At 44.6% G+C, this 23,435-nt stretch overlaps 2 long non-coding RNA genes across 2 annotated transcripts; one reads left to right on the top strand and one right to left on the bottom strand.

The window, feature by feature from the left end:
* Nucleotides 1–495: 495 nt before the first annotated feature.
* Nucleotides 496–2,160, bottom strand: LOC146403892 (uncharacterized). The gene is made up of 2 exons (XR_014843839.1): nucleotides 2,091–2,160; nucleotides 496–1,562 (listed from the first exon to the last, which is right to left on the bottom strand). It is a non-coding gene; the product is annotated as an uncharacterized LOC146403892 (long non-coding RNA).
* A 12,176-nt stretch (nucleotides 2,161–14,336) lies between these two features.
* LOC146403891 (uncharacterized) lies at nucleotides 14,337–15,056 on the top strand. Its single transcript, XR_014843838.1, has 2 exons — nucleotides 14,337–14,466; nucleotides 14,882–15,056. It is a non-coding gene; the product is annotated as an uncharacterized LOC146403891 (long non-coding RNA).
* The last annotated feature ends 8,379 nt before the right edge of the window (nucleotides 15,057–23,435 follow it).

Genomic DNA, 23,435 nt, shown 5'->3' with positions numbered 1-23,435 from the left:
CCAAAGTCTTGGCTAGAGTTGTTGCATGTTTTCTTCAGCCTTATGATTGAAGGTCTTCATTTATTGCCCAGATTAACCTTAAATCATCTAGTTATTTGCAGTCAACTCTGTTGTGTTATGGGCCTTGGTTATGTGAGAAGTGCCAATTCTGGTCTGAGGCCTGAAAGAATTTCCTCATATCTTTCATTTGACCTGCAGTGTCTGGGGAAAATCCACCAAATAAGGAACTGCTTTGTTCTGCTATTGTTTTTCCTTGTGCTGTTTTCAGTACAGTTAAAAGTCCACCACCTGCTACCCGCAAAAGAAACAATAAAAATAAATAGTTCCTCTCTAAAGAAAGTTAGCTTTACTATACTTATTTCTCTATGTTTGAAAAACAAGGACAACACATCGGCATTTCCTTACAGATTTTAAGAAATAGAAATTTATGTTTTTTTGTTTTGTTTCGTTTTGGGGTTTTTTTGGTCTTTTTGCCTTTTCTAGGGCCGCTCCTGCGGCATATGGAGGTTCCCAGGCTAGGGCTCCAATCGGAGCTGTAGCCGCCAGCCTACACCACAGCCACAGCAATATCAGATTGGAGCTGAGTCTGCAACCTACACCACAGCTCACGGCAATGCCAGATCCTCAACCCACTGAGCAAGGCCAGGGATCATACCTGCAACCTCATGGTTCCTAGTCGGATTCATTAACCACTGGGCCACGACGGGAACTCCAAGAAATAGAAATTTATGTTTTATGAGTAGGACTAGAATTTGCAAGTGGAGAAAGCTTCAGACCCTGCATTCCAGAGAAGTGATATTTATATAATTTACAAATCAAGGAAATATAAAGCTGTCTCAGAGCTGACAGAGAGGAAGGGGCAACTTTTAACTTCAGGACAAACTTTGTTTGCAGACATTAGCTATAACTAATGAACCAGATTTTGTTTAAATTTGTGGTTCTCAAAACGTGGTCTGGGACCAGAGCCATCAAACAATAAGGGAACTTACTAGAAGTGCAAATTCAAGGGGCCCCACCCCAATTTAACAAGTCCTCTGGGCAATTGATCAATGTTAAAAGTTTGAAAATACACTTTTTCAGTCTTTTTTTTCAGTCTATTTTTTTTTCTAAAGTACATGTGATTCATAGGAATGAAACTGAGTGGAAAATAGGCTCGCTGTGGTGAAAATACTCCCATCCTGGTATTGCCAGTGTCTATCAGTGTTCTCAGGCTGTGAGCCGCATTGTTCACGGACCTCCCCCGTCTTTTTTCCTTCACCAGCCTTTCTCAGTCCTTTGAGTGACTGTGATGTTTTGGTGATGCTGTTCCATGCTATTCGTGATTGTGGATGTGAAGAAGACTGTGTGGGCGATCTTTTCACCCTCCAAAAATTGCCCAGAACTGTGCACCACTGCTGCTGCTGTGGGCCTGAACCTTGAGTGATTCTCCTTTATTTTTTTCTCTCGGAACTACCCAGCCAGAATGCCAAGTTGATCTGCAGACTCTAGTAGTTTCCCAGCATTTCAAAACTATTCTCTATTTGCTGAAACATTTTTTTTTTTTTTGCTTTTTAGGGCCACACCTGCAGCATATGGAGGTTTCCAGGCTAGAGGTTGAATCAGAGCTACCGCTGCTGGCCTACACCAGAGCCACAGCAACGCCAGCTCTGAACCAGGTCTGCAACCTACACCACAGCTCATGGCAACACTGGATCCGAAACCCACTGAGTGAGGCCAGGGATCAAACTCACAACCTCATGGTTCCTAGTCGGATTCGTTTCTGCTGTGCCACAATGGGAACTCCCTATTTTCTGAAACTACTTAATGTTTAAAAAAAAAAAAAAACTACAATAAAGTCTGTATAAAGTTATTTTATAATAAGAGTTTTAAAAAACCAACCTGGGGGAGTTCCCATCGTCGCGCAGTGGTTAACGAATCTGACTAGGAACCATGAGACTGCAGGTTTGATCCCTGGCCTTGCTCAGTGGGTTAAGGATCCGGCATTACCGAGAGCTGTGGTGTAGGTCGCAGACGTGGCTCGGATCCTGCATTGCTGTGGCTCTGGCGTAGGTGGGCGGCTGCAGCTCCAATTAGTCTCCTAGCCTGGGAACCTCCATATGCCGAGGGAGCAGCCCTAGAAAAGGCAAAAAGACGGAAAAAAAAAAAAAAAAAAAAAAAAAACAACCTGGAGAGTTTCCGTTGTGCTTCTGCAGGTTAAGAACCCAACATAGTGTCTGTGAGGATGCAGGTTCTATTCCTGGCCTTGCTCTGTGGGTCAAGGATCTGGCATTGCTGTGGTGTAGGTAACAGATGCATCTTGGATCCCGGGTTGCTGTGGCTGTGGTGTAGGCCGGCAGCTATAGCTCCGATTTGCCCCCTAGCCTGGGAACTTACATATGCCTTGGGTGAGGCCCTAAAAAGACAAAAAAAAAAAAGCAACAAAAAAAAATATTAAGTCATAATATATGTATATTTGTGTTGCACTGTTTTTATATATAGATCCCTTTTATTCTGTCTGACAAAAGAATATCAAAGACACATAAATGACTGCTTTAATCCTCATTTCTCACCTCAGGATTTACTGGAAAATATCTGATAATGGACTAGTACTGATTCCTATATCAACTCTTTTTCTCTTTTCCATTGGCTTAGAAATCTTTTTTTTTTTTTTTTTTAATGAGGGCCATACCCGAGGCATATGAAAGTTCCCAGAGTAGGGGTTGAATTGGAGCTGCAGCTGCTGGCCTACACCACAGCCACAGCAACCCGCAATCTCACCTAAATTGCAGAGTCTTAAAGTTACTTATTTTGTTCGGTTTGCTTAATACTCTAATTTTATACTATGTAATATTAAATTGGCCAGGTGGGTTTTTTTATCCATTTTATAATTAGCACATTGATAGGAGTTCACTGGTGGGTTCAGCAGGTTAAGAATCTGGCTCAGGTCGCTGCTGTGGCTCCAGTTACACTAATAGAAATTCAGTGAAAATAAGAATAAGGAAGGACAAGTGCCAGCCATGTTAAAGGGAAAATTTCTTTTATAAAACAATTTGAGGAGTTCCCGTCGTGGCTCAGTGGTTAGTGAATCTGACTAGGAACCATAAGGTTTCAGGTTCAATCCCTGGCCTTGCTCAGTGGGTTAAGGATCCAGCGTTGCCGTGAGCTGTGGTGTAGGTTGCAGATGCGGCTCGGATCCGGCGTAGCTGTGGCTGTGGTGTAGGCAGGCAGCAACAGCTCCAAATAGACCCCTAGCCTGGGAACCTCCATATGCCGTGGGTGCGGCCCTAAAAGGACAAAAGACAAAAAAAAAATTGAGGCACATGATGGTATAATATGCTGTACTTAAATGTTTTTATGTCACCAGTCTAAGGAGTTTATGAATGTGATAATGTATTGCTATATATCTTTTAATTAATAACCCTTTTGAAGTGATCAATAACTAATTGCTTCATCTTAAACAACTGATATCATTGCTTAATGATTTGATGGTTATCTTTGCTTACTTTTTCTCTTGCCCTGGAACCTGCCTTCCCTCCACACATCAGATTTCACCTCCCTGTTCAATAGATTAAAAGTATAAGAAGTTCAGATCATTTCCCCAAGACAGATATTTACACTGTAGCTTAGTTTCAAATTTTGCAAAACATGCTGCTTTCTAAAACTCAAATATGATTATGTAGTTTTCTTTTTCATTAGAATAACAGTTTAGGGAAGAAATTGCCCTAATAAAAACTATACGTCATAGGTTTATATATTTTAAGTTGCTAATGTAATAACACAGTAAAAAGTGTAAAATTAAGTTGGTGTTGCATCATAGAAGTGCTCCATGACAGAAGTCAAACTTGAATCAAGACCCAAAATTTAGACCAAATTTTTCATTGCAAAGATGATGAGAATGGTCATTTAGGAAAGGGAATAGCGTAAAGAGTAACACTGAAATGGACCACTCATGATGTGTTTTCCAAGAGCAGAGATTAATCTCACTTATCTAGAATTTAGAGTGCAAAGGGTCTGGCAGGTAAACCGGCTGTACAGCAACGAGGAGCCACATTCGCCTTATTTATGTGCTACAGACTCTCCTGCCTTATATCAGAACCAAAAATTACACTGAACAGAACTACTGCTGTGAGCTCAAACCATCTGAGCATCTGCCTCAGTGAGCCATGGTGTAAGTGCAGTTTGTGTGTGTGCTTGAGCTGTGGCATTTGAATTCTGAAATGATGATAAATTGTCTGGTCGATAAGCCTGTCTTTATTGATGAGATAACTGAATCACATAATGAGTCCGGGCACTGAAGTGATAACTAGTATTTATAGATTTATAGATTCTTCCTGCTGTAAATAGGTTGATAATTTAAAACACAGTAATTAGGAGGAATTGACTAGATCCAATTGGTCTTCAAATAGAGCGTTTTTTTAAAAATCCCACTAAATTGAAAGTTTGCTAAAAATAATACTAAAATTAGGAGTTGTGTCAACAAATCCATTCTCAGGGCAGAACAGAATTTAAATGAAAAAAATCCTAACACAAAGCCTTGGCCTAAATAATTGTCAACACCATTCCTTTTTGCAAAAATGCTAGATACATCAGAATGTGATTTAATTCTTTGCTTTTTCAAGGAGCTATTTACAGAGTCTGGTCCATACCAAATACGCTGGAAGTCTTCAGTGTAGCCCAATTGAAGGTCATGGTTAAGTGATCCAGGCGGTGTAAAAGCACAGGTGTTTGGATCCTGTCGCTCCTTTACAGCCAGGACCAGCTGTAAATCAGCAGGTGACAGGAGCAATACCTCAGCTCTCCTCCTGTGTCAGGTGTCCTCATGCTGCCTGAGGCTGTGCAGGGGCCTCTCTGTGGTCACACACACACACCTGCCTCTCTGTAGTCTCATACACACACACACACACACACACACCGCCTCTCTGTGGTTTCATACACACACACACACACATACCCACTCTGATGACTTTGAATTTCCTCCGCTTCTCCGCCATGTATCCCAGTGACCCAGAACCTGCACCTGCTGGAAAGAGCCAAGGATTCACACCACCGTGCCTCGCATGCAGAGTCAACTAGGTTTCCTTCCAGGAATATTTTTACTTAAACAATTCTTTATTTTGTTTGTTTGTTTATTTGTTTATCTTTCTAGGGCCACGCCCATAGCACATGGAGTTTCCTAGGCTAGGGGTCGATTGGAGCTGGAGCTGCCAGCTGACACCACAGCCACAGCAATGCAGGATATGAACCAGGTCTGTGACCCACACCACAGCCCAAGACAATGCCAGAACCTTAACCCACTGAGCGAGGCTAGGGATTGAACCCGTGTCCTTATGGATACCAGTCGGATTGGTTATCACTGAGCCACAAAGGGAACTCCAGACAACTCTTTTAAAAATCAAGAATTCTTTAAGGGAATTAACTAACAATGTTCTAATCATTGAGAATTTGGCCTCCATAGTAAACTCCCTCTGAATGTTACAGAAGGAGGGCTTTTGGTTGTCTTAGCTTCCTTTGGTGTCTAATTAAACGGCCAACAGCCAAAAGATGAAATTCCTCTCCAGTGCTAGTTTATATTTGTATTCTACCTCTTTCCCTTTCATCTTGATCTGTTTAAGCAGGTAGCCAAGTCACATGGTCCCTTGCCTTGTTGAAGAGGTGAAGTTGTTGGCAAGACAGAAAGCTGACTTTGCTTGCTGACTTTGTTGCTGTTGTAACAACAGTTATACCCCAAGGCTTCCCCAGGCAGATGCCCTGGGTCTGGTGAGCAGCAAAACAAAACAAAAACCTGTTTCCCCACAGGAACTCCCTGTCATAATGATTAATAATTAGTGCCTTTCACTGTCCCATGTTCAGGTTTAGATGATAAACTGTAGGGCTCCCTGATATAAAACTCTGTTAACTCCTGTCCCTCTGTGTAGGCTAGATTATGCTGCCCTAAAAGACAAAATTGCTGTGGCTTTTCCCACTACACACGCTTATCAGGTGAATTCTGGGTAGCTGTCTGCCACGGATTGGCCCAGCGTTCCAGACCCCACCGTCCTAACGTGCTTTTCACCACTGTTATGGCAGGAAAAGAGAGCTCTTTTGTATCTTAAGCCAGCAAATAAATGATCCAGCTTATGGGTCAGAACTCAATCTACTGGCAAGGTGCGGGGGTATAGTTTTCCCATTTTCTGAGAAGAACAGAATACGAGCGTGAGAAGTCTCACTGCTAGATATTCAAACGAGAAGCCGGGGGCTATTTGTTGTTGTGTTTCAAAGATGAAAAATGTACTCTCCAGTGGGCAGATACATTCCTTGTCACGTCCTTGGTACCTAGCCAGGATTCCAGTGACAGTGACTCTCTGAAGACCTTAGTCCCAGTTCTTAGAGTCTAGATAAGAGCGCTTAGGAGTTCCCACTGTGCGGCAACAGGTTAAGGATCCAGCACTGCTGCACATGTGGTACAGGTTGCATCTGCAGCTTGGATTCAGTCCCTGGCCCTGGGGGAGTTCTCTTCATGGCTCAATGGAAATGAATCCAGCTAGCATCCATGAGGACACAAGTTCGATCCCTGGCCTCACTCAGTGGGTTAAAGATCTGGCATTACCTTGAGCTGTGGTGTAGGTCACAGACGTGGCTCCAATCCTGAGTTCTGTGGCTGTGGTATAGGCCAGCAGCTGCAGCTCCGATTGGACCACTAGCCTGGGAACCTCCCTATGCTGTGGGTTTGGCCATAAAAAAAAAGAAGATAATAAAGTTTAAAGTTTTGTTTATCACTAAACAAGTAAGAGAATCAACAGCAGACAAGAAAAAAATCGCAGATATGATTTAAGATACTTTTAGTCTGAGAACATTAACAATAAAAAAAAAGTCGTAAAACAGAAATGCACACTTCATAAATGTGTATGTCTTTATGCATAGCCCCCTAACTTAACTGATAATCAGGAGGGAAAAAAAACTATTTCATGCAAATACATTAATGCTTCATTAGCATTATCTGTTGAGAAAATTAACAATTTCTTTTGACTGTAGAGAGAAATTTTATGTTTCAATAGAAAACCATAACACACCTTTTTGGGTTATCAGATTCTAGTCCTGTTCATTGTCTTTGAGCTATTTTTCACCTCTTTATAACCTACATAGTTTTGTCACCTACCTGTAAATTGGACTGGATGTTGCTGTTTTGCACATTTTGTCCATCTTTACCAAGTTTTCAGTTCTTCACATTGGGTCCTATTGTTTTTCTCCCCTCAGTGTGATCTTGGGAAAAGGCCTAGCGGTCTGATGGCCGTGATCAGGAGATCACAGCCCCATACCTCAGTCCCTGGCATAGATATGCCACCGTTAATCGAACTAGTCATCATCTACTGAGGGACACACTTTATTTCTAGTTTTTACAATGATTAGAGCACTACTCATCTATTTCATACTAAGTGAGTTGTGATTTCATTTAAGTTGTCAAACTTATGTGTGTAGTCTTCTTTATATCCCTTTATTATCATTTTGATGAACCCGGGATCTGTATTAAGGTCCCCTGTCTCATTCCTGATATTAGCAATTTGTGTCTTCCCTCTCTTTTTCTTTGTCAGTCTTCCTAGAGGTCCATCAGTTTTATTCATTTTTACAAAAAAAAATCAATTTTTGTTTCATTCCTTTTCTCTATTTTTTGTCTTTGATTTAATTCGTTTATGCTTTTATCTTTATTAATACCTTCTTGGACTTCCTGTCCCATGGCTCAGCAGTCAACAAACCCCACTAGCATCCATGAGGATGCAGGTTCGATCCCTGGCCTCGCTCAGTGGATTAAGGACCCAGCATTGCCGTCATGAGCTGTGATGTAGGTTGTAGGTGCGGCTCGGATGCCTCATTGCTGTGGCTGTGGTGTAGGCCTGCAGGTACAGCTTCGATTGGACCCCTAGCGTGGGAACCTCCATATGCCATGGGTGTGGCCCTAAAAAGACAAAAGTCAAAAAACAAAAAACACTTTCTGCTTCTTTCAGATTTATTTTGCTCTTTTTCTCATACTTAGAGGTGACGACTTAGACTATTTATTTGGAACTTTCTTCTTTCCTAATATAAGCATTTTAGGGCCATGAATTTTCATCTAGTGCTTCTTTAGCTGTGTCCTACAAATTTTGACAAATTTCGTTTTTATTTTAATTCAGTTTAATGTATTTTTTATTGCTCTTGAGATTTCCTTCTTAGTTTATGCACTTTTTTTTTACATATTTTTAGTTTCAAAGTTTGGAGGTTTTTCCTCTTTCTTGTTATTGATTTCCAGTTTGATTCCTTTATACTCAAAGAACCTATTCTGTATAATTTCTTTTAAATTTGTATAATCCGTTCTGGGGTAAAATTTCTATCCACTGATGGACTTGTGAAGCTAGAAAACATTATCTGCACCCAAAATATAATGGCAGGAAAGATATGCGATACCCATTATTGATATTCCCATTGCAAAAGGGAGAAAATGGAAGAGGGAATGGAGTTACTAGTCACAAGCAGCTTAGAAATCCAAGTGGGCAAACTCCATGTGGTCTGAGGGCCTGGGACTCTAACCACCTGGGCTCACAGATTCACCCTCTGAATTCCTGAATCTGCCCTCTGGGTTCCTGGCTCCACTGTTAAAAGTCATCTTTCATTTTTTCCTGAAAGGTAGCAGGTTTATAGTTGAGTAGCTTTATCAGCCTGCTTCCTGCCTGTAGAATTTGAGGGACGGTCTGACAGCTTGGCATCCTCCTTTGGTTTCGTCGTGTCCAGTTCAGTTCAGTGTTTCTCCGAGAATCTTGTGGGTCTCCCATGCGTGTCTTAGGGATTCACTCACTAGACAAAAGACTTCTCTACAAAGCTTTCCTGCCCACTCCCACATCTATTCCTTGTTTATGCTTAGAAGGCTGAGGAAGTCCACAAACATGTACCCATCTTGTCAAAGAGCCCTCCGTGGGAGTTCCCATCATGGGCCAGCGGTTAACAAATCTGACCAGGACCCATGAGGTTGCGGGTTCAATCCCTGGCCTCACTCAGTGGGTTAAGTATCCGGCGTTGCCATGAGCTGTAGTGTAGGTCACAGATACGGCTCGGATCTGGTGTTGCTGTGGCTGTGGCGAAGGCCGGCGGCTATAGCTCCGATTAGACCCCTAGCCTGGGAACCTCCATATGCCTCGGGAGTGGCCCTAGAAAAGGCAAAAAAAAAAAAGCCCTCCGTGTGCTTGAAGACCCTGATGCATGATGAGTGGTGTCCAGCCACTCTCCTGGCTTGCTCTCAGGGAAAGTTCTGACAGGGATCTCCTAATTTTAGCATCATTTGCAACCTGAGTAGGATGAGAGTTTCCCAAATCATCAAGCCCTGATTCCTTTCTGCTTAGCAGTTCTTCCTTCAGTGTAACTCTTCCCTCACATTTTACTTAGGAGTTGCAAGAAGAAAGCAGACATCCCCTTCGTTCAACATTCCTTAAAAATCTCCTCAGCTTCCGAAGGAAAAGGACTCTCTGGGACCAAACTCAGGTTCCACTGAGCCGTTGTTCTCACTAGGTTTTGCTCTTGGGATCTGGCCTTGGCTTATTTAATTCAATTTTAGTAAGAATCCTGCTGACTCCCTTTAGTGAAAATCCCCACCCTGATCAGATTCCTCATCCTCAGCCTTGGGCACCTGCCTTCAGCAAAATTCCTGTCAGGCCACTTTAGCCAGAATCCCCCTACCCCTGACGTCTCCTCTTAGTAAGTTTCCATTCACTGACCCTAGCTGCTCCTGGGCCATACTTGTGCTTGTGCCTGGAGTTGAGCTGCAGTTGCCAACTACAAACCCTCGTGGTGCTCCCTTGATGCAGTCAGCCTTACCATCTTCAAAAAGGGCCATGAAGACTTGACTTAAACAATGTCCACGTTCAGGAGTTCCTATCATGGCGCAGTGGAAATGAATCAGACTAGGAACCATAAGGTTGCAGTTTCGATCCCTGGCCTCACTCAGTGGGTTAAGGATCTTGTGTTGCCGTGAGCTGTGGTGTAGGTCACAGACACAGCTCGGATCTGGTGTGGCTGTGGCTGTGGTGTAGGCCAGTGGCAACAGCTCCAATTCAACCCCTACCCTGGGAACCTCCATATGCCACAGATGTGGCTCGAAAAAGACAAAAAAAAAAAAAAAACCCAACAACAACAATGTCCATGTTCATCACTTACAAGTTCTACTTTCCACACAAAAATACGAAACTGCCAGAAGGTAACAAGTATCCCCTTCCTCCAATTTCCAGTAACGTTTTCCTCATTTCTTTCAGGGCCCTCATAGCAGAGCCTTTGATCTCTTTTTTCTTTCTTTCTTCCTTTCAAGTACAGTTAATTTACAATGTGCTAATTTCTGTTGTACAGGAAAATGACTTAGTTATACACATCGTACATTCTTTTTAATATTCCTTTCTATCATGCTCTATCCAAGGAAACTGGACATTCCTTCCTGCGCTGCACAGCAGGACCTCACTGCTTATCCATTCTAAATGTAATCAGTTTGCATCTACCAACCCCAAACTCCCAGTTAATCCCACTCCTTCCCCCTTTCCCCTTGGCAACCACATTTCTGTTCTCTATGTCTGTGATTCTGTTTCTCTTTTGTAGACAGGTTCATTTTGCCATATTTTAGATTCTGCATATAAGTGATATTATGCGATAATTGTCTTTTCTCTTTCTGACTTACTTAACTTGGTATGATAATATGTCTGGTTGCATCCATATGGCTGCAAATGGAATTATTTCATTTTTATGGCTGAGTAATATTCCATAGTATATAAGTAACATACTTCTTTATCCACTCATCTGTTGATGGACATTTAGGTTGTTTCCGAGTCTTGACTACTGTGAATAATGCTGCCATGAACATAGGGGTGCGTGAATCCTTTTAAATCATTATTTTGTCTGAGATTATGCCCATGAGTGGGATTGCTGCACCATGTGGTATTTCTTTTTTGAGGCTTTTAAGGAACCTCCATACTTTTCTCCACAGTGGGTGTACCAACTTTCATTCCCACCACCAGTGTAGGAGGGTTCCATTTTTTCCACACCCTCTCCAGCATTTGTTATCTGTAGACTTTTCGATGATGGCCAATCTGACCAGTATGAGGGAGTATCAATGTCTTTGTTTTTATTAACAGTCTGTTCCTGGTGATTTACATATTCTCCAAGACAATATTGTTTCTCTGCTGTGCTTCTCACTGCCCTGAGTCCAGGCCAGCAGAGTTACTAACAACCACATTCAACTAACTGTCTGTTCAAACAACCTAAGGTTTTTCTCCTCTCCTCCTCAGAACTCTTCCAGCCTCTATGATTTAGCCAAATCGAAAGCCACTTCCACACTTTCAGATATTTTTTTATAGCTGCTCCCCAATCTTGGTACCAAAATCTATAATTAGCTTCCTATTGATGCTATTAAAAAGTTAGTACCATCTTAATAGCTTGAAACAACACATTCGTTATCTTACATTTCTGCATGTCAGAAGTCTGAAAACGAGGTTTATTGAGCTAAAATCAATGCATCATTAGGACGTTGTTTCCGGGGGCTTTCTGGGAGAATCCCCTGCCCCCTGGCCTTTTCTAGATTCATGAGGCCTAGCTGACTTTGGTAGTGGAGCAGTCATTGTCTAAAAGTGTTGTTTAATGCCATGCTGTCCCTTTCCTGTCTTTGACAAGAAATAGCAGGCTGAGGTTGGCACTTTGCCGGCACCCAGTCTGGGTAGTGACAACAAGAAACCCGGGGAACTCACCACTGGGACCTTCCTTAGGTCCCAAGGTCCCTAATCTGCCCGGCTTCTCTCCAACTTTCAGATTCTTCTTATGTCTATTTTATATGTAAGTTCATGGATTTTTAATTGTACTTAGCAGGAGAAGTGGGGGAAAGAATCTTCTCTAATCTTTTGCAACCAGAGTGCCTTTTGAGGCTGCCGCTTCGAAGGCTGCCCACATCTATCTGCAGTGTCAATTCTTGGGAGCCCTCTCCTCTTGGTCTCGCTTCATGTCAACCTGCTGAGTCAGCCTCCTGTAATTTTATGTCCTTATTTTTTTTTCTTTTTCAGCCACACCCTTGGCATACAGAAGTTCCTGGGCCAGGGATCAAACCAGCAATGCCACAGAGATAAGCTGGATCATCTTTTATCCACTGTGCCACAGTGAGAACTCCATTATGTCATTAATTTCACCTTGACAAAAATATAATAATAATAAAATGAGTTACAAAAATTCCCTGCTCTTCTATTTTTTGCAAGAGGTTGAGAATTCATGTTAATTCTTCTTTAAACATTTGGTAGAATTCAGCAGTGAAGACATTTAGTCTTGTGCTTTTCTGTGCTGGGAGATATTTTATTACAGATTCAATCTCTTTCCTAGTTATAGGTCTCTTCAGATTTTTCTTCTTGAATCGGTTTTGGTAACTTGTGCACTACTAGGAATGGTCCATTTCATCTAGATTATCTATTTCTTGGTATATAATTGTTCATAATCTCTTAGAATCTTTTTTCTATTTCTATTTTTTATTTCAGATTTCAGCTATTTGCATCTTTCTCTTTTTTTTACCCATGGTCAGTGTGGCTAAACATTTGTCAATAATGTTGATCTTTTCAAAGAACTAATATTTGGAAGTTCTCGCTGTGGGGCAATAGAATCAGTGATGTCTCTGCAGTGCCAGGACACAGGTTTGATTCCCCAGCCCCAGCACAGTGGGTTAAAGCATCTGACTGCGGCATAGGTTGACAAAGTGGCTCAGATTTGATCCTTGGTCCAGGAACTCCATGTGCCATGGGGCAGCCAAAAAAGAAAAACAAGAAAAACAGGAGTTCCCATTGTGGCACAGTGGTTAACGAATCTGACTAGGAACCATGAGGTTATGGGTTCAATCCCTGGCCTTGCTCAGTGGGTTAAGGATTGGGCATTGCCATGAGCTGTGGTGTAGGCCGTCGGCTACATCTCCAATCGAACCCCTAGCCTAGGAACTTCCTTATGCTGCGCGTGCGGCCCTAAAAAGACAGAAAGATCAAAAAAATAAAATAAAATTACATGTAAAGTGCTGTTCATTTATCACATGTATGCATTACCGTCGTCTTCCAATAACCGACATGGAAATGGTGCCCTGACTTCACTGCCACTGCTTGCAGACGATGACGCCTTTGAATTCATTCATCGCTTCTCTCTTTAGAACCATCTGTGCGCCCCCGTTTGCTGTTCCCGGCTCCACGCTGTATGCCATGCCACCCCCTCCCACTGTCTCTTCACCTCTCCCTTTCCCAGCCTCCAGTCTCTGTGACCCCTCAAGGTCATTATCATTTTTATTATTTGTAATAAAATTAAAATGAAATTAGAAGGCTTCTTCAACCTGGGACTTTATAAATATAGACCCTAAAAAGATTTAATGAGGAGGATGCCTGGAGAATGAGGATTGTGTAGTTTCTAGTTCAAGCACACGTAATTTTATGCAACAAATTTTGCATAACATTACATTAATGTGCTTAAAGTGGCTCTCCTAAATCAGCTTTGAATATTTCTTCATTTAGAACTGGTGGAGGCTTTAGCCAGCTAGATGGATCTGTTGCAGGATTTCCTTCTCTGGTTCTGTGGGTCCGATGGACCTGCTTCCTGGTTTTTATTTTGCATGAAATGCCCTCCGCTCCCATGAGGCCCAGCCTCCAAGGGTAACTCAGGCAGTTCTGCCAGTCTGCCGCTCCAGCTGAAATTTGGAGGAATTTCAATTGCTATTAATAAGTTCCACTGGACCTCTAAGAATGTCTTGCTTCCACAGGAAGGTGGGCAAACCACTTGCTTTGGGTTTTAAGGAACTTACAAAACTTTCTTTACTAGTTAAGTGTACCCACTCTCCCCAGTCTTCAGAACCACAGCTCTTGTGGACAAATAGCATAGCACATGCTGTGCAGTCTACATTTTACTGTCCGCTCTGCTGTCTCTTGCTTCTCATCTGAAATGTCAGTTTCTCAGGGCAGTGTTCCCCCTGCTCCCTGCCCCTGTCACTCCCTTCTCCTCCTCACCCTTGCTATATTTCCTTCTCGGCTCTCATCCCCATGGGAATGGTGCGGTTGATGTGTTTATGAGTCTGGCGGGAAGGTGAGCACCCCGCAGGCAGGCCCTTTTCCTTCCGGCTCTGTTCTGCCATGTCCCAGGTGTATGCGCGCGTGCACGCAGCAGGGCCTGGTGCAGGGAAGGCTGCTGGCTGTTCAGTGCAGTGGGCTCTCCTACCACCTGACTCAGGACAAGTTATGTTTTCCTGCAGCCTCCACACCAGAGCTTGGCGGGTGCCCTCCTGTTGATCCAGGTGCTCTGGGCCTGGGGACACGGGCCCTTCTGTCGCAGCACAGCCAGCATGTGTGCACAGCACACACAGTGAGCATTATTTCCCTGCCGGGAGGATCCTGCTGCTGCCCGGCGGGGATGCCCAGGAGAAAGTGCAGCTCTGCTAAAAGGCTCTGTCCCTGAGTAAGAAGGACACATGGAGCTGAGCTTCCCCACCCACACAGCTCCCAGGTAAGAATTGGGTGAAGAGAAGCAAACATGCTGTATTCTAGGAGTTTCCCCTGTGGCTCAGTGGGTTAAGAACCTGACTGATATCCATGAGGATGCAGGTTCCATCCCTGGCCTCGCACAGTGGGTTAAAGGATCCATCGCAGCAGAAAGCTGTGGTGTAGGTAGGATGAAGCTCGGACCTGGCGTTGCTGTGGCTGTGGTGTAGGCCAGCAGCTGCAGCTCCCATTCAACCCCTAGCCTGGGAACCTCCACACGCTGCGGGTGCAGCCATAGAAGGAAAAGAGAACAAAAAAACAAAACACATTATTTTGGAAGTTGGTGCATTATCAGGACTCTTTACGGTAGCTTCTCCTTTTACCCTACAAAATTGGTGCTTAATAAATATTTTGTTTGTTTGTTTCTTTGGCCACCCCAGGGCACATGGAGTTCCTGGGCCAGGGATCAGATTCAAGCTGCTGCGCAATGCAGGATCCCCAAACCACTGCACTGGGCTGGGGATGGAACCAGCGACCCAGCACTCCCAAGACACCGCTGATCCAATTTCACCACAGCAGAAGCTCCAATAAATATTTGTTGAATGAATGACTGAACAACCATTTTTTCATTTATAGCCACAGAAACAACAAAGTTATGCAGGCTGCTCAAGGTCATCCCAGATTTTACTCCAAAGCCCCATGTCATGTATGCTCTATCCCAGAAGGGAGAGACTTCATTGTTTTGTTTTACTATTTAACTATTTACCACTTTTACGAAATCTCCTCCCAAGGAGCATGGCATATAGCAATCTCCTCTACCAAGACACGTGAGACAGGTGTACTCGGTCAGGGGGTGTTTGAGTGACCAGGTCCACTTTGTCCATCTCAAATCCACCTTCCCCTTTAACCCAGGATCACATTTTTGAGAAACAGAAGTCTAGTCCCTTATTAAATTTCCTTTTTTTTTTTTTCCTTTTAGGGCTGCACCTGTGGCACATGGAGGTTCCTAGGCTAGGGGTCTAATCGGAGCTACAGCTGCCGGCCTACACCACAGCCACAGCAACGCCAGATCTGAGCCTCATCTGCGAACTACACCACAGTTCACCGCAATGCTGGATCCCCAACCCCACTGATCAAGGCCAGGGATCAAACTTGCGTTGTTCTCATGGATACTAGTTGGATTCTTAACCCACTGAGCCATAATGGGAACTCCTTGTTTTTGTTTTTGAGTTGATAAATGCTGAAGTGTTTGTGGGTAAATGTACAGGAGGCTCAACTTCTAACTTTGTCCTCATGTATTTAAAAAATGGCTCATATTAGGAGTTCCCATGGCTCAGTGGTTAACAAATCTGACTAGGAGCCATGGCCTCACTCAGTGGGTTAAGCTTCCAGCATTGCTGTGACCTGTGGTGTATGTCCCAGACCCAGCTCAGATCCCAAGTTGCTGTGGCTGTTGTAGGCTGGCAGCTACAACTCCAATTCGACCTCTAGCCTGGGAACCTCCACATGCCACAGGAGCAGCCCTGGAAAAGGCAAAAAAAAAAAAAAAAAGGCTCATATTAGTCTCTTTAAAAAAATAGTGCCATAAATACACTTCACGTCTCACAGAATCATGATTTTCCCAAAGATGAAAATGACAGGAAACAAGACTGTTGAATTGCAGGAAGCTGTTGTCTCTACTAACGACAATGGTCTTTTAAATTGCGACATTCCTTTTAAGTAGTGCCTCTGCAGATAAGCCAGGGAGGCAGCAGGAGGTTGTACACAAGGACTTTGGGTTCTGTTGACAGTATCGTGAAATGCTCTGGCCTTTTCAAAACGCTCACAGCTACCATGCTGTAGCCCAGCACCCTCGCTGTGTCTTAGTTGAAAATAAGAAGGGATATACTCACGAAAAAAAAAAATCAACATTTGTTTTCCTGAAATTTTTTTTCCCTAAAGAAAAGAAATGCTTTTAGTTAAAAGGAAAAAAAAAAAAAATCATCTGTTTTCCAAAGTAGCATAACCAAGCCTTTAAATTTTCTTCTGTACTTGCGAGGTGAAACCACTCCCCCTGGTTAGAATGATTAATTCATGAAAATAACAGATGGTGAGGCTTGTGGATGAAGGAGAGGGCTCAGGGGGAACTACAGTGTCACACTGCGTGGGAGAGAAAAGAGAACTTATTACCACCCTTATTTAAAATAATCTGAGGGGGAGTTCCCGTCGTGGCGCAGTGGTTAACAAATCTGACCAGGAATCGTGAGGTTGCGGGTTCGATCCCTGGCCTTGCTCAGTGGGTTAAGGATCCAGTGTTGCTGTGGCTGTGGCATAGGCCGGCAGCTACAGCTCTGATTAGACCCCTAGCCTGGGAACCTTCATATGCTGCGGGTGCGGCCCTAGAAAAGGCAGAAAGACAAAAAAATAAATTAATTAATAAAATAAAATAATCTGAGGGGAGACAGAAAAACCTCAGCAAGTGTACAGAGGAAGTGATGGGTCAGGCCAGGTTCAGCGAAACAGCCTGAGAACTGAGACAGGTGGCTGGTTTTGTGAGGGACGATGCTCCTGGCCTGACTGTAGGAGGCAAATTCTGAAGAAGATTCTCGAGCATCCCCCTCGACCTCCTTGTGGGTGAGGGCGTTGTGTTCCTTGCCTAAGCTCTTCCCACCAGCTGCCACGTGGCCTCTGTGACAGCCCCTCCACAAACGCCTCCATATGGTAACCATGTTGCTTGGAAAAAAAAAAAGATTCTTCCCTTCTTCATCATTTTAACTCACAAGTCTTTGGAGCCGAAAGGTCCAGGTAGAACTGGGCAAACTTTGGCCATTTTGTGGCCTGTGAAAACAAATAGCCCTGAAACATTTATGGGAATTTCAGGGCCTGTGCTGCTCTACACCTGTTTCTAGGAGCACTGTCTCTGGGTGACTCCATAGTGTCACAGGGGTGAGACCCACAAGTAATCATGAAAACCCATTCGGACAAACCCGAGGTGCAGAGGTGCTGGAGGTCTGTGGTCCTGGGGAAGGACACTGCAATAGAGGTCCCACCCTGCCCGCCTGGCTCCCAGCCCTCCTTCCAGCTCCTTCCCGGCCCCCATGGCAGCCAGGGCAGTATTTAACGACCGGCATTGGGGGCCACTTGGGCATAATTTGGGTGTCACCGTCCATCTCAAGGTATTCATGGAAGCATTTCCTCCAAAGGGAGTTTCCCTGTGCTGTCTACTTCTCAGTGAGCCTCAGTCTTCTCTCTGTCCAGCTCTGTGGCCCAAGGAGCCTGGGGACCTCGTGACACAGGTGCCCACCTTAGGCTCGGGTCAGATTCGCCAGTTGAGGCTCAGAGGTGAGGGGCGGGCTTTGAGTCCACACAGGCCTCTCCCCAGCGGCCCGGTCACCCTCCGGGTTCAGGCTTAGGACCTGCTAAGTGTCCCTGGGGAGGGGAGGGGCAGTCACCATTTTGGTGTCTTTAAGCCGCGGTGCCCCCTCGCGAACGGTCCGCTGACGCCCCTCCAGGTCCCCAGCCTGAGCGGGAGCCTGCCCTCTGGGGAAGCAGGAGCCGCTGCTCTGGGCGCTGGAATGTCCCCACTTGAGGACACAGGAGCATAAACAGGTCCCATTAGGCATCACCAAACGCCTCTCTGTGAACCAAGAGGCGTTGTGATTTCCTTCGCTTCCGCAGCACCGGCTCCTTTCTGCACGCACCTGCCTCCCACCTCCGCCCCCTCACGCCTCATGGGTCCTGGGATCCTTCTTCGCAAGGGCTTGGGCTCCTGCTCCCACGTGGTCACTCTCTTCTGAAACGTCTGTCCCCACAGGAGTGACATCCTTATTCCCCCGACAGACGTGTGCTGACCATCTTCTATGATCCAGAGGACATAGCAGGGACAAAACCAAGTCCCTGTTCCCTGGAGCTTTTACCCTGGAAGGGGACTCGCAGTAACTCAGAACCTGTGATGCCTCGGGCAGGACAGGCAAGAGCCCTAGTGAAGGGAGTGGGCTGGGGCTACCTGTGCTGGAGGGGGCGGCCTGAGTGAGCACGGATTTGAGCAGAGACCTGAGCAGGGTGGGGTTAGCATCTGGGGGCACCTTCTGAGCCAAGGAAACAGCCGCACAGATGTCCTGAGGGAGAAATGGCTTAGCCAATGGGAGGAGGAGCCCTGGGCTGGGTCGGGGGGCGGGGGGGGGGGGGGGGCAGGACAGATGGTGGGGTCCTCAGCAGAGGTGAGCCCAGGATCACAGAAATCCCAGCGAGCTGAGTTGGGGTGGGGGGTGTGGAACAGCTGATTTGACTGGGCATTCTGCTTCCCCTGCCTGGAGCCAAATGAATGGCAGATTAAAATCCAGTCACTCTCAGTTAACTCTGTGGTTTCTCTCACCCCTTTAGCCCATGTGTAATAAGAATAACTGTGGCAAAGGTCAGTCCCAGTCCTCTAATTTATCCCTGCCTCCATTCCCCCACATTTCCCCTTTGGTGACCATAAATAGATGGGTAAGAGTTCCCATCCTGGCGAAGTGGTTAACGCATCCAACTAGGAACCATGAGGTTGTGGGTTCGATCCCTGGCCTTGCTCAGTGGGTTGAGGATCCGGCGATGCCGTGGGCTGTGGTATATAGCAGACACAGCTCCCATCCTGTGTTGCTTCGGCTGTGGCGTAGGCCAGCAGCTGCAGCTCCGATTGGACCCCGAGCCTGGGAACCTCCATATGCCGTACATGTGCAGCCCTAGAAATGACAAAAATAAATAAATACCTAAATAGATAAATAGATGGTAGATAGATAGGTAGATAGATAGGTAGGTAACAAGGACCTACTGTATAGCTCAGGGAAACCACTGGATACTGTGTGATAACCCCCATGGGAAAGAATCTGAAAAGGTATAGGTAGATGTGTATGTATAATTGACTCACTTTGCTGCACACCTGAAACTAACACAACTCTCTAAGTCAACTATACTCCAATAAAATTTATTAAAAAAAAAAAAAAAGGAATAACTGGCTTTTCTTAACTATGTAGCACCAGGCAGCACAGCTGATACCCAAGGTAACAAGGCTGGGAGGTGGCTGGGCCTTGTCCCCAGTGAGTCTTTGCCTCTGTCTGCCTGCTGTGCCTTAGGTTCCTTTCAAATCTCACTTCTAGGTGAACTTTGACCATGCAGGCTCCCTGCACACATACAGAGGCAGGAGGCAGCGAGGCTGTTCCACCTGTGCTTGGTGTTTGCACTTCGCCTAATTAGTTCTACCTTCTTAAATGAATTTTTATCAGGCTTTTTTTTTGGGGGGGGGTCTTTTTAGCTCTGCACCCTCAAGATATGGAAGTTCCCAGGCTAGGGATCGAGTCAGAGCTACAGCTTCAGGCCTACACCACAGCCACAGCAACACCAAACCTGAGCTGCATCTGAAACCTACACCAGAGCTCAAGGCAATGCCGGATCCTTAACCCACTGAGCGAGGCCAGGGATTCAACCTGTGTCCTCATGGATGCCAGTCAGATTCGTTTCCACTGAGCCACAAAGGGAACTCCAATTTTTATCAATTTTTAAAGATGGTGAAAAGAATGATTTACACTTAGAAAAATGGATGCTGGTAATTCACAAATTAACAGAAAGATCTCCTTGCTGAAAGACATTATTTATGAAGTGTCTCATGTTTTCATTCACCAATCAGAGTATGCATTTACCTGTAAAGAGTACTGATGTCATCACGTTTTTTTCCTTTTTGCAAATTTTTGTATCAGGTCACTCGTTGGGGGAATGAGGAAATAAATAAGAACAGAAAAAGCTTGAGCTCCAGTTTTGCATTGAATGTTTACTTTAGTTTCTGGCTTATGCAAATATTTATCCAGAAGGAAACTGTATCCTAGAAGTACTGTATTTATCACTGTAGTTTTTGACTTGTGCCTATGGGGGTGGGGCAGTTACCCGCACCTGTGGCATGTGAAAGTCCCAGGGCCAGGGACTGATCCTAAGCCACAGAAGTGGACAATGCTGGATCCTTAACCACTAGGCCACCAGGGAACTCATCATTCTAGTTTATTTTAATTGCAAAGGTATTTAATTCCTTTTATTAGATATACTTTACAGGGAGTTCTGTTGTGGCTCAGCAGTAACAAACTCGACTAACATCCATGAGGATGTGGGTCCAACCCCTGGCCTTGCTCAATGGGTTAAGGATCCAGCGTTGCCGTGAGCTGTGGTGTAGGTCTCAGACCTGGCTCGGATCCCCCACATTACCGTGGCTGTGGTGTAGGCTGTCAGTTGCAGCTCTAATTTGACCCCTAGTCTGGGGACTTCCATATGCTGAGGGGGGCCCTAAAAAGACCAAAAAAAAAAAAAAAAAAGATATACTTTGCAATTGAGTACTGCAAAAGGAAAACATAAAAATATGTATATTTTAAATGTCAAGAAGTTCCCATAGTAGCGCGGCAGAAATGAATCCAACTAGGAACTATGAGGTTGCGGGTCCGATCCCTGGCCTCGATCATTGGGTTAAGGACCCGGTGTTGCCATGAGCTGTGGTGTAGATCGCAGACTTGGCTTGGATCCCGTGTTGCTGTGGCTCTGGTGTAGGCCGGTGGCTACAGCTCCAATCAGACCCCTAGCCTGGAAACATCCATATGCCTCGGGTATGGTCCTAAAAAGCAAAAAAAAAAAAAAAAATTCAAAACTCTACTATTCTTTTTCTTTTTTTTATTTTATGGCCATACACTTGGTATATGGAAGTTCCCAGGCCAAGGACTGAATCTGAGCTGGAGTGATGACCTGTAGCACAGCTGTGGCAACACCAGACCCTTAACCTCCCAAGGAAGGCTGGAGATTGAACCCGAATCCTTATGGATACTAGTCAGATTCTTTCTTTTTTTTCCTGTTCTTTTTTGGCCGACCTGCAGCATATGTAGCTCCTGGGCCAGGGGTCAAATCCAAGCCACAGTCTCAACCTAAGCTGAAGCTGCAGCAACACCAGATCCTTAACCCGCTGTGTGGGGCCAGGATCAAAACCAAGTCCCAGCACTTCCAAAACACCACCAATCCCATTGCGCTACAGCCAGAGCTCCGCTAGTCAGGTTCTTAAGCTGCTGAGCCACAATGGGAAATCCTTCATATGACTTTTTAATTGTGGTACAATATACATGGCATAAAATTAACCGTTTTAACCACGTTTAAGTGCACAACTCCAAAGCACCAACATTCACATTGTGTGTAACCGCCCCTTCCATCCATCTCCCAAACTGTTTCATCTTCCGAAATTGAACCTCTGGACCCACGAAACACTGACTCCCCATCCTCCCTCATCCAGCCTCTGGTCCCCACATTCTACTTTCTGTTTCTAAAAATCTGACTATTCTATGTACATCATATACGTGGAGTCACATGGTATTTGTGACTAACCTGTTTCACTTAGAATAATATCCTCGGAGTTCCCATTGTGTCGCAGTGGTTAACAAATCTGACTAGGAACCATGAGGTTGCAGATTCAATCCCTGGCCTTGCTCAGTGGGCTAAGGATCCAGCGTTGCCGTGAGCTGTGGTATAGGTTGCAGATGTGGCTCAGATCCCAAGTTGCTGTGGCTCTGGTGTAGGCTGGTGGCTACAGCTCCGATTAGACCCCTACCCTGGGAACCTCCATATGCCGCGGGAACGGCCCAAGAAATGGCAAAAAGACAAATAATAATAATAATAATAATAATATTCTCAAGGTTCACCCATTCGGTAGCATGTGTCAGAATCTCCTTTCTGTTTATTTTTAGTTTTATTTATTTATTTATTTATTTATGTGCTTTTTAGCGCACCCATGGCATATGGAAGTTCCCAGGCTAGGGGTCAAAGTGGAGCTACAGCTGCTGGCCTACACCACAGCCACAGCAACCCAGGATCTGAGCCTCATCCTCAACCTACACCACAGTCACAGCAACGCCAGATCCTTAACCCACTGAGCAAGGCTAGGGATCAATCCCACGGCCTCATGGATGTTAGTCCGATTCTTTCCCACTGAGCCACAACAGGAACTCCCCCTCCTTTCTTTTTAAAAAAAGCTGAATAATTTTCCTCTGTAAGTCCATATTGCCTTTTGTGTATCCATTCATCCACTGAATGACAATTTGCACATTTTGGCTCCCGTGACTAATGCTATCAGGAACACAGGTGTACTAATGTCTGTTTGAGCCCCTGCTTTGAATTCTTTAGGGTATTTTCTCAGAAGTGGACTTGCTGGACCACGTGGTAATGGTAAATCTATATTTAATTTTTTATGAGCATCTGTATCTTTTTACCTTCCCAACAGTAAATGCACAATAGTTCCAATTTCTCCACATCTTAGGCCACACTTGTGGCTTTCTGTTTTTATTTTTCTAGTGATAACTATCCCAATAAGTGTGACATGGTGTCTCATTGTGGTTTTGATTTCCTTTTCCCCATGGCCAGTGATGTTGAGCATCTTTTCATGTGCTTATTGGCCATCTGTATGTGTTCCCTGGAGAAATGTTTATTCAAACCTTTTGCCTTTTTGAAAACTAAGTTGATGTTTTTTGTTGTTGTTGAGTTTTAGTTCTTTATTCTGGATATTAACCCCTTGTCAGATATATGATTTGGAAATATTCTGTATGTTGTCTTTTCAGTCTGTTGATAGAGTTTCTAGATGCATAAAAGTTAATTTTTTTTTTTTTTTTTTTTGCTTTTCAGGGCCACACATGTGGCATATGGAGGTTACCAGGCTAGGGGTCAAATCAGAGCTACAGCTACTGGTCTACACCACAGCCACAGCAACGCAGCCTCTTCTAGTCAGGCTCATTACCACCTAACCGCAATGGGAACTCCCTCCCTGTTTGTATTTTTAATGTACTTTGGAGATAACTTTATAGCATTTTTTTTCTTTTTGCAGCTGCCCTGTGGCACATGGAAGTTCCTGGGGTTCTGGCCTATGCCGCAACCACAGCACTGCCAGATCCAAGCTGCAACTGCGAGCCAAATTGCAGCTTGCAGCAACACTGGATCCTTAACCCACTGAGCGAGGCCAGGGATTGA

The sequence above is a fragment of the Sus scrofa genome, chromosome 4, assembly GCF_054392235.1.
Source record: "Sus scrofa isolate SSC_HxYL_T2T_F1_AM1 chromosome 4, Sscrofa_HxYL_maternal_Yorkshire_Landrace_v2.0, whole genome shotgun sequence".
Taxonomy (NCBI): domain Eukaryota; kingdom Metazoa; phylum Chordata; class Mammalia; order Artiodactyla; family Suidae; genus Sus; species Sus scrofa.
The sequence above is the reverse complement of the archived record's forward strand: the minus strand, read 5'-3'. Positions and strand labels throughout refer to the sequence as shown.